Source organism: Lycium barbarum, chromosome 1, assembly GCF_019175385.1.
Source record: "Lycium barbarum isolate Lr01 chromosome 1, ASM1917538v2, whole genome shotgun sequence".
Classification (NCBI taxonomy): domain Eukaryota; kingdom Viridiplantae; phylum Streptophyta; class Magnoliopsida; order Solanales; family Solanaceae; genus Lycium; species Lycium barbarum.
The window spans coordinates 77091317-77101906 of record NC_083337.1 but is presented as its reverse complement, the minus strand read 5'-3'; positions in this window follow the sequence as shown (position 1 = coordinate 77101906).

Below are 10590 nucleotides of genomic sequence, written 5' to 3'. Positions count from 1 at the left end.
TTTGCTGTTGTTTCATTGGATGTTGCTGAATGGTACAAACAAGGGAAAAAAGCTAGAAATAGGGGAGGAGTTTAGGTCTTTGAATTCTGTACTTCCGCTTCTGCGGTCTCTCCGATCGCTATAGCGGTTCCGCTTCGGCAGAGCAGGGATCGCAGAAACGGTCATAAGGAAAACTGAAGGCACCTCTTCTGCGGTGGAGGACCAGTTATAGCGGTAGTGTCACAGTGGCAGACTGACCACTGTAGCGGAAAGCTCTGAACAGTCACACTTAAAATATATTCCAACAACTTTTGCACCCACGGAACAAACCGAATAAAGTCTTCACATGAATCGAGTCGAATCAGTGACGTAACACACTTACATGGGTAGGTACCAGTTGGAATTGTCTAAATACCAATTGAATCCACCGAGATACCAATTTGACCGAAGTCGCACGAATAGAAAGAAAGAAGAGAATTTTCCTAGAATGACTCATAGCCTCTCGTGGATGGGTATGGATGTCTACGTACCATTCCACGAGACTCTACTAGACATTGCCCTTATACTTCTGAGTCCGGTAACCTAGACTCTGGTACAAACATGAAATGAATTTTAGGATCGCGCGGGCACTTCTCATTCCCACCTTGGTAGGGGAACCCTCAATCAAAATAAAAACATTTCCAAGTAAAGAATGTGATTCAATTTCCTTCAAAAAATATTATAATCAACAGCGAAAATCAAACCAATATATTAATCCAAATAGCGGAAGTGTTTACAACAACTAAATAATTACAAATACTCATTCCCATGACCTGGTCTAGACTAGTACAACAGCGCCTAATGTTGAACCGGAATATGATAATAAATCTAAGACCCAACCTCCGTCTCGGAATGGAAAGGATGGAGGCCTTCAAGATAGGCACTATGCATCTTCTGAAAACTCCAACGATTAATTTCCTGAAAAACTCTACACCCTAAAGGGATGTAGTAAGAGTATTATCAGTACAACACTAGTACTGGTAAGCATCATAGGCCAATAATGGTTAGAATAACATATCAGTAAAAGAGTTCACAAATAAGCATGGCAGGTAAAACTAGCTCCACAGTGCACATTACCTACCGCTTGTCGCACGACAAAAACTCTTATTATCATCAACTCTCGCATAGAGATCAGTTTACCTAACTTACATTATACTCTCTTCTATCTTATCCAACATACAACAGACAATTTCACCTAAGTATCACAAGTTAACTACCATAACACTATTCACTCCTAGCATCGGAAAGTCATTCCATCATTCTAATATTCATAAATCGCCTATGTTTAGGAAGCCAAAATATACAATGAGCTAATGTAAATCTAATTCGAGATCATGGTCTATGGTTATACCAACTACGCCCAACTGTGTCAAGTCTCAAATACTCAGTCCGAATTCGTATATCACAAACACATCACAAGAATAACACAATAGAAGCAAAAGTACAATGAAAAAGCAATAATGTATGGAATGTGAATGCAATTTTGTGTACAAATGTACTCCAATGATTGAAAAATACATCTCAGTAGCACAACCCATGGGGGACCGCGGAGTCAACGTACCTTACGATTTCGGCAACAACCTCGACAATCGCTACGCATAACCTCATTTCTGGGACAACCATTGGATATCGATCCTCACGTCATTCTCATGCAACTGAGCCCAGCTCATCACAGTGTTTCCATAAGTATTATCATTGTACCAATAGTATATCATGAATGATGAGAATGCATGCAATGTATGAGTTCAATCTCAATAATCAAGTCAATATCACAAGTACCACACATGGGCACACCAATAATATCATGAAAAAAGGCTACACAATAAGACATAATATAACACTATCCTGGTATCAAACCTCAACAAGTAGGATACTACAATATCATAATCAGGATACATCAATAGTCTCTAATAACCAACACAGACAAGTCACATAACACTATCACCTTATTCTTTTACTGCCTAACGATATCAACACCTGATAAATACGCTTTCTACTTATAAAGTCACCACTAAACATCCAGTCTAGAATCATTTCACGTGCATAGGACATGTTATGCACATCATACGAGAACTCCTCATCAAGAGACATAATAAACTAAGTACCAAACAACTAATCTTTCAAGTCACATAAAGTCCACCAATACACATGGAAAAACCAGCACATGATCCTAGGGAATCTATAGGCCACAAGCCCGAACACAAAAATCTCATAACAATACCATCCCAATCTCCAAAACCCTATACGTGTATTCTCCGTTTCATCTATAGATGAATATGTAAGTCTAACCGGAGTCTACTAAGAAAGAAAGTCGTGACCTACCTCGAGGCCAAGGGAGTGCCATGAGCATCTATTGGCCTTCTATTCATTCATCACGTCGTGGCCAGCACGAAGGAACTTGAAACAATCATGAGACACAATAATAGGAATCACCATTAGAGCACTTCAGATTGATAAAGAAAGGTGGGAATTTAGACTGCCTCTAGATTTTCTAGTCCTTTTTTACTAAATGAACTCTTTTCCTAATCATAATTAATGCTAAGTGGTTACTTTCCTCAACACCATGATTAATACTAACCACAAAGAGTTATTGCAAGGTCAAGTTACCATTTTTGGCTCTTTCCTTGAGAATACCCATTTTCAATACTATTGGAAGAACCCACTTACTAGTTGGGGAAGGTAAGAGAAATCTAAGATAATAATCATGCTAGTCTTATCAGCAAGAAGGATTAGATCTATGCAATCCATATTAAAACATGCTAACCATTTTTCCACCTAAGTTCATGAATTGGTGAAACCCATTTTTGTAGTTTCCAGATGAGGGACTTTAAGAAAACTCACTAATGTGAAGAAACGAATGGAGGAAGTTAAAGGGATTACCTTTCCCAAGAAGATATATTTTTAGGCTCTATAAAGACTCCAAGGGCAGCTGATCTTTTTGGGGTTTTGAGAAATGAGGTCAAATCCCGAAATGACACTTAAATTGGGGAAAATCACTGCTCGTCACTGCTGTTGCGGTCTAAAAAGCCGCTTCAACGGTACTGCTTATATGCCCAAGGCACCACTGGGGTGGTCTTTACAAAAATTAACTCCACCGCTCTTGCGGTGTGGACACTGTTACCGCGCCACTGTCGGGGCGGCATTAAGGGCTCTTTAGAGGTACCACTAGGCTCAGGTGGCCCAGATCCACTATTTATATGCAACTCGCATGATTTCCTAATCAATTTAACGGTTTTCAAAAGTTCAAAACAACCAATGATGTATGAAGGACTCAACGTCATGAATTTTTCATAAATCACGGTATCCACAAAATGGGTCGTTACACTTCAAGGTGCCCCTTGGGCTAGATCTTCGAGAGTATAGCACCTTCCCGATCTTGTAATTCTGTGGACAGTAGTGACTTAGACCACAAATCATTTTTGAGGCAGTGCAGGGGTTACATGAGCCACATGCGCAACAACTAGCTAGGGATTAACACATTGAATTGTGGGCCTTCTCGTAGAGAAAGCGATGCCACTGTGCGCTCAACTTCTTTCACAGATCCATGGATTGTGGGCCTACCTACGACCTAGTCCTCTTCTTTTTTCAATCACATGAATCACGTTGCTGCCATAGTTTTGCAAGGGGTTGGTGTTCACATTTAGAGGAGTTGTTTGGAGCACAATCCCCTTCCGATCAATCATGTCTTGTATCATATACTTGAGATTGATGCAGTCTGTAGTACTGTGTCCTATGCCATTAGAATAGTAGGCACATGTTTGGTCAGTTCAGTAGAACCGGTTCTTTAGGTCATCGACCTTTGGGGGAAGCATTCGGATCATCTTGGCCGCGCTTAATCTTTTGAGAAAATCAGTCTGTGATCCCATAAACGGAGTGAACACGCGGGCATGCTTGTTTTCAAAGTTCTGACATGGCGTATGGTGGCTGATTTTGGTAGGTATTTGGTTGTTTATTTTGTAGAGGACGGGGAGGGGGGGGGGGGGGGAGTTTGATAATTTAGCTGCGTAACATGGTAATTAGGGGGAGGTGATTGGAATGTATTTTGTGGGTTTGGTAATTTGGAGGTGGTGATTGGAGGTAGGCTGCGCGCAATATACTGGCACCGTATTGTAAGGAGCCGGTATGTAAGTGTTTGGGGGAGGTGAAGCGTACGCTTCCTTCGAGAATTCTTCCCTTCTTTTGGGCTTTGGGCTAGGAGTGTGGGATATGATTGCCATGTCTTCCTTGTTCTTACTTATAAACCCGGTTGAGCTTGACCTAATATCTTCTATGGCCTCTCTCATTTTTACTAGTTCGAAGAATGGTCTTCCAGCCATTGAAAGCATTCTGTCATAGAAGTATCTCTCTTGCGAATGGATGAAGACCGACACCAGTTCTTCCTCGTCCATTGGCGGTTGTACCCCGACAGCTTCTGTTCTCTACCTACTTGCATACTTGCGAAAGTTCTCAGTGGATTTCTGTTTGACCTTTTCACAATAATACATGTTCGGTACTGTTTCCATGTTAAAGATAAATCTTTCTATGAAGGTCGCAGCCACGTCATCCCATATGATCCAACAGCGTATGTCTTGATCCGTGAACCATTCCGAGTCTTCTCCGGTCAAACGTCGGTTGAACAGCCTCATAATGAGCGCTTGGCTGTCTTGAACGCCGACCAATTGGTCACAGTAGGCCCGTAGATGCGCTTTTAGATTACCCATACCATTAAATAGCTCAAAACGCTGCACCTTGAAGCCTTCGGGTAAATTCAAATTTGGATGCATACACAAGTCATCATAACATAGGCCTGTGCCTGTGTGAGCAGTTTTCATGGGTCGCTCCAGTATTGCGGTCATCTTCCCCTTGAGCCTTTCTTCTTGTTTTTCCTGAATGGCCTTCTATGCCTTTTCCATCTCCTCGTAGTGATCAATTTAATTATTGGGTTAAAGGGCACCCGGGGTGGTAGGTTTGTGGAAGGGAACAGTAGGGCGAGTTTGGTGAGTAGGGGTAGTTTTGGCGATTGGTAGCGAGATGATGCTTGGCTGTATAGTGAATGGGTGTTTTGTGGTGCTGGGTAAGAAGGGATAGAGTGAGCGGTTTTGGGAATTTGGATAGTGTTAAGTAGTCTTGGGGTATGGTGAGAAGTACCAATGTGACCCTCGGGAATTGGGGTGAATGGTATGGTAGTCACAGTGGACTGGGTGGAAAAGTGATCAGGTACTGGTGAGTTCAGAGATGAAACAAATGGTGGAGGCCTTTTTGCTTCAGCAGGGGCCTCTCGGGTAGCATTAGCAGCTTTGTTTCACGCCACTTCCTCTTGAAGAAGGGAGATTTTCTCAAACATCATTTTCATGACGTCTTCAGGTACTCATGCAGTTCGCACAGAGGCGATTCTCTGAGAGCGATGTCAGTAGGGGTGGTTTCCTACTCTGATGTACCAGTCATCATTTCTTTGCCTTTATCTTGTTGGGATAGGGATGCTATTGCAGCTTTGGATCTTGTGATGTATGCCAGTGTGAACACAAATCAACCGCTCTTTCTATTAGAAAAGAATAACTCAAAGTCAAACAGAGTTAGTTTCGTTAGGTAACAGAAAGATAATCAAGTATCACACGTAGATGGCAGTTAAAAATACTTAGCACATAAATACTGATATGTTTGATTTAAATGCTCAATTGATCTCTTGTACCGGGTCTTGGATACTTGGGTTTACATAAGTGAGGGAAATATAATATTTATAATATATAGGGACCGTGTGTTACGTATACTACCTATCCATCCGCAGGAAATCAGGCACTTCCGTAGTTCGATTTACATAAGATAAGACTCCCTACCTTAAAACCTACCCGTGACCAGGCCCGATAGGGGCTTCTTGCGTATCCCTCCTCAGGATATCAGGTCGCCACAATTCTGTTTACATAAAATTGGGAGGGGGGGGGGGGGGGGAATCCGTATTAAGTAAAAAAAAAAAAAAGGGATCCCCTAAAACTACCCAAAAGGTGACCTTTCTTTTAAGGTCGAAATAGGTTGTTTGTCCGATCAACTGTTTTCAGGCCCTAAATTCTAATATTGAGGTGGGAGCACCAACCAAATGGCGCCTTTGTGGACCAAGTTCTCCACCTCAAACTTGAATGCGTCGCACTCTTCTATGTCATGCCCCAAAGCTCCAGAATCATACAAACACATTTTACAACGGCCAACTCCTTCAGTTTGAGCTCTTCTGGCTATGATAGGGCTAATCTTCCCGGTGCTACCCAACTTCTGGAAGATGCTAGCGTAAGAGTTCTTAAATACCGTAAAGTCATAACGCCAAATATGAGTGTTTAGCGTAATCCCTTCGGTTAGGGAGATGTTGTCGTGGACCAAAAGTGATTGTGGGCTCCATATCTTGGTGATGCTTTTCTTATTTATCAGCTCGATGAGCCCTCTCTTGACAGCCAAACAATTATTGATGGTGTGCCCTGCCTGATCCCGGTGATAAGGGCATCTCTTGTGTGCAAAGACCGGAGCACACGGTGGCAACCTATCGAAGCTGATACTGACTATCCCTTTGCTTCGAAACTTGATCATCATCTTCTCACTTGTTATGTGCTTAGGCGAGACACGGTAGGGATAATCCAGTGCAATATCCCACCATTCGAGCGAGGCTGGTCGAATATACCTTCTTCGTTTCTCAGGCTCTCCCCTAGGACTTGATGGTGCAACAGAAGTTCCTTCCCTTTTTGGGCTTAATGGCGCAGCAGAGACTGCTTCCCTTAATAGCTAAGTACGTTCCTACTGGTCTGATTTCTTTTCTTCCCCCTCGGACTTCTCTATTATCGGGATGTATTATAGAAGGATCCTTTTTCCCTTATCCAAGATGTTTTCTCCTTGAGTTTCAATTGGTTCCTTGGGCGGAAGTTCCGCCGAATCCAATTACTCATCAGCCTCTCTGATCTTGGCTTTCACTGCTCGAATTTGCTTTTTGAGATCCTGAATCCTTCGGCAAAGCTAGACCTCATTCCTCCTCATAGCTTCCAGCTCTGGTGCGCTCTTGGTGTTCCTCTTCAGATTCATAGAAAGTTGCTAGACTTAGTACGGGTATTTTTTGTTCATTGTTTTTCTTTGGAAGAGTGGGCGGTAATTGAGATCAATTAAGCATTTAAGCGAAACATATGAAAACAAGTACGTAACACAAAGTAGTTTATAAAATTTACACTACTCGTGTTCCCAAACATACTAATGATTTGAAGCATAAATGTGTCGTTTGAATCAAACCATTGCCGCATAATCATTAATAATAATATTCTTCCTCGAAGGGGGTATAAAATATAAAGTAAAGACAGTTCCTAAAGTAAATCAGCAAAAGCGCCCTCCGGTGGTGGATGATGAAGCCCGATATCGATCGATCTTGGCCTTCTTCGCCTTTCGAAGAGTAGTCTGGATATGAAGATGGGCTGATGTCAAAGTGGCTTCCATGAGGAATCCCTTCTGTGTGAAAGTCAGTGGAGCAACATCATCTAAAGTCTTCTTCATCCGATCATCGAGCTCAATCAAACAGTCATTGGTAAGCTCCAACTCATGTCTTAGACTCTCTATGACGGCTTTGCCATGCAAATCTTCTCCAAAATACATGGCATCTCTGTGGTCAGCTTTCGTCTAAACCAAACGGGCTCGAATCTCAACTTTCAAATCCTTATCTTGCACACAACTGTAGAGGATAGATCTGGGAGGAAGTATACCTTGTAAGTTGACCCTTAACGAATCTTTATACTCCACAACACAACCCGGACCGAACTTATCTTCGGCTAAGGTGCCGGGATCCCAAATCATGCGACCCTTCCATTCTCGTATGTAATCCAAAGCCCTCAGTGGTCTATGGATGTCATAGTCAACGATAAAGTCTCCCATGCCCTTGACCTAGGGTACGACTTGGATCCTCCCAAATTGTCTCAAGACCCTAGCAGGGGTATAAGGACGAATCCCTCGTATTCCCATAAGCGTTAAGAATGGACACTTTCTACCCTTAACTACAACTTTATTGGACAAGAAGTCATGGAACATCCATTAAACGCTTTCCTCTTTCAACCTGGAAAAGGTGACTGTCCAACTTTGTATGTTTTGTTCTTTGAAGTTTGGGCAAAAATCTCGAAGGCCATCCCTTTCGGTTGGCTTACTTAAGTGTTGTCCACCCCTACTTGCTTTGATCATGTGCTTAAGGATCCACCATTATAGGAGTAAGTTACAACCTTGGAAGTATTTCTAATAGTTTCTGCAGAGGCTCAAGGCTCGGTACAGAACGGCTAAGATGATTAGGGTTAAGGTCAAAGTAGTTAGTTTTTTCTTGTTGGGTTATGTCGTAGAAAATGGCATGGGTGACCGAAATGACTCAGGTGTCTATGGCTAAGGAAAAATCTTTGGGATAATCGTGGTTCCCAAAAAGCAAATGGCCAAAGTTAAAGGTCTGTGGCCGTCCATTCAGTATAAGTCTTGAATTCCCCGGGATGCTCCAGAAATCCATTTAGGCTTCCAACTGTTTTGTATAACTCTTTAAAGGGTATGGTGGGGCCATGGTCGCAATTGGCGTAGTTCAAGGAAAACATTTTAAAAATTTGGGAGTAGGTGGGTTTTTCTAGGATTAAGACATTTTGGTCAGGTTTCTTTCTTCTTTTCAATCCCAAGCCTACGCTAGTCAACACATCCTTGAACTCTTCTAAGGTAGGCATCATCTTGACGTCGTCTCCAAATCGAAAAACCATCCTATCTCTATCCCAAAACCCGGTAATTACTTTTATCAATTCTTTACAGCTCTCCATAGTCATGATGGATGTAAGATTTCCTAAATGATATGAAATTTCCCTTTTCTCTTCCGGGGACATATGGCTCCACCAAATACGTAGGAACTCCGGTGTAGTCAAAACCATGTCGAAACTCAAGTTGATCGACATCTACAAAATAGAAGTCAAGGTTAATAGCACATAATATGAGATACGGTATTTTTCGAGCCACAGACCGTACTTGACACGGGGTAGTCTTCCTATCGGGTTTGGATAAGGCTAAAATATCCAAACCACCCAGTCTACTTCATATTTGGATTTGTCTTAGGTCTAACCTAGGCAGATGCAAGAGTAGGTTTTCGAATTGACCTTAGACCGGAGCGGACTACTTGGGGTGAACTATTGTTGGCCATTGGGTGACCGCACACAAACTTAACGTTCAACGTGTTCCAAAGAAAAGGTGTTTTGGTTTTTTTAGTGAAGGCTAGACCACGATCCCGCGTGTCCCCTTTGAAACAATGCTTTCTGCCAGGAGTGGCGGAGTTTATGATATGAAATGAATGAGAGTTATAATTGTGGTAATTAAATACATAAGCAAATAAATACAGTTAAAATCATATTATATTGAAACTCTTAGGGTTAGAACCTAGCAAATCCCCAACAGAGTCGCCATCTGTTATGGTTCGCTTTTATGCGGGTTAAGGAATAAAAGGTACTATAAGGTTGTTGGTGTTCTAAATTGGATATTTAGTTTTTAGAGTCTCCACCTAATTTATTTAAGGAAAACTAGGAAAACCGGGTTTAAAAGAGTTTTTCAAAACAAGAGAAAAAGTCTTTTTGGACTAGAGTTCGAGGTAAGGGTTCTGGTTATCCCCTAGGGAAGGTTTCAAGCACCCTAGTATTACGGATCCATAAAATACAGTTGACCTACGAGCTTCAATGTATTATTTTTTTAATTTATTTGCTTAAGTCTTGATTAATTTTTCGCAAAAATATCATTCTATTCATATCATAAATTTAAGAGAAAATTTGTCAAAAAGTCGCCTTAGAAAAGAGGGTTTTGGTTTCAAAAATTCGCGTAAGTGTTCAACTAACTTTATTGCCGGACTAGGATACACTCGGGATTTCTCCCAAGTAGAGTCACTACTATTCTAGTCCTAAAAAAATGAGTTTAGTTCTTACGAGTTTTATTGTACATATATATACAAAATATGGAGTATGCCTCCGCTTTTTATGTATAGATATATATATACATATATATATATATATATGTGTGAAAATATAAGTTTTTCTTAAGTCCGTTTTTTGTGTCATTGAAGCCCATAAGGTCAGTCCGCAATCCAAATAAAAAATCCAACTCGATCCCAAAGTTTTGGTCTAATAAGCAATCTCGTTTTTAGTCCAATTTTATTGTAGGCTTCCAGGCCCAAAGGTTTTTCTTTACAGAAAATATATCCGAGTCCAAATTTTCAATAGTCCAAGTCCACATTTAGACCAATCATTTGTTCTTTAAAGCCCAAACGTTCCAAATTCCTTTTAATTAGTCCAGTTTTGCAAAGGGTTTTTCAGTCCATTTTTCATAACAACATTTAGGAAGCCCATTTGAGTTAAACAATTTCACAACTGAGACCATTATTTAGTCCCTTTTGAAAAGAGCATGGTACCAATTTTTATTTAAGCTTAAAATTCATTTTTGACTTGCTCTTAATCAAAATCCATTTTTAGGCGACTTCCCCAAATTATCTAACTATTTCCTAAGTTCTAACATTCACATGGGTTTCAATAAGTATCAAGTGTCTTTTACAAAATACAATTTTTCACTCAAAATGAATATAAA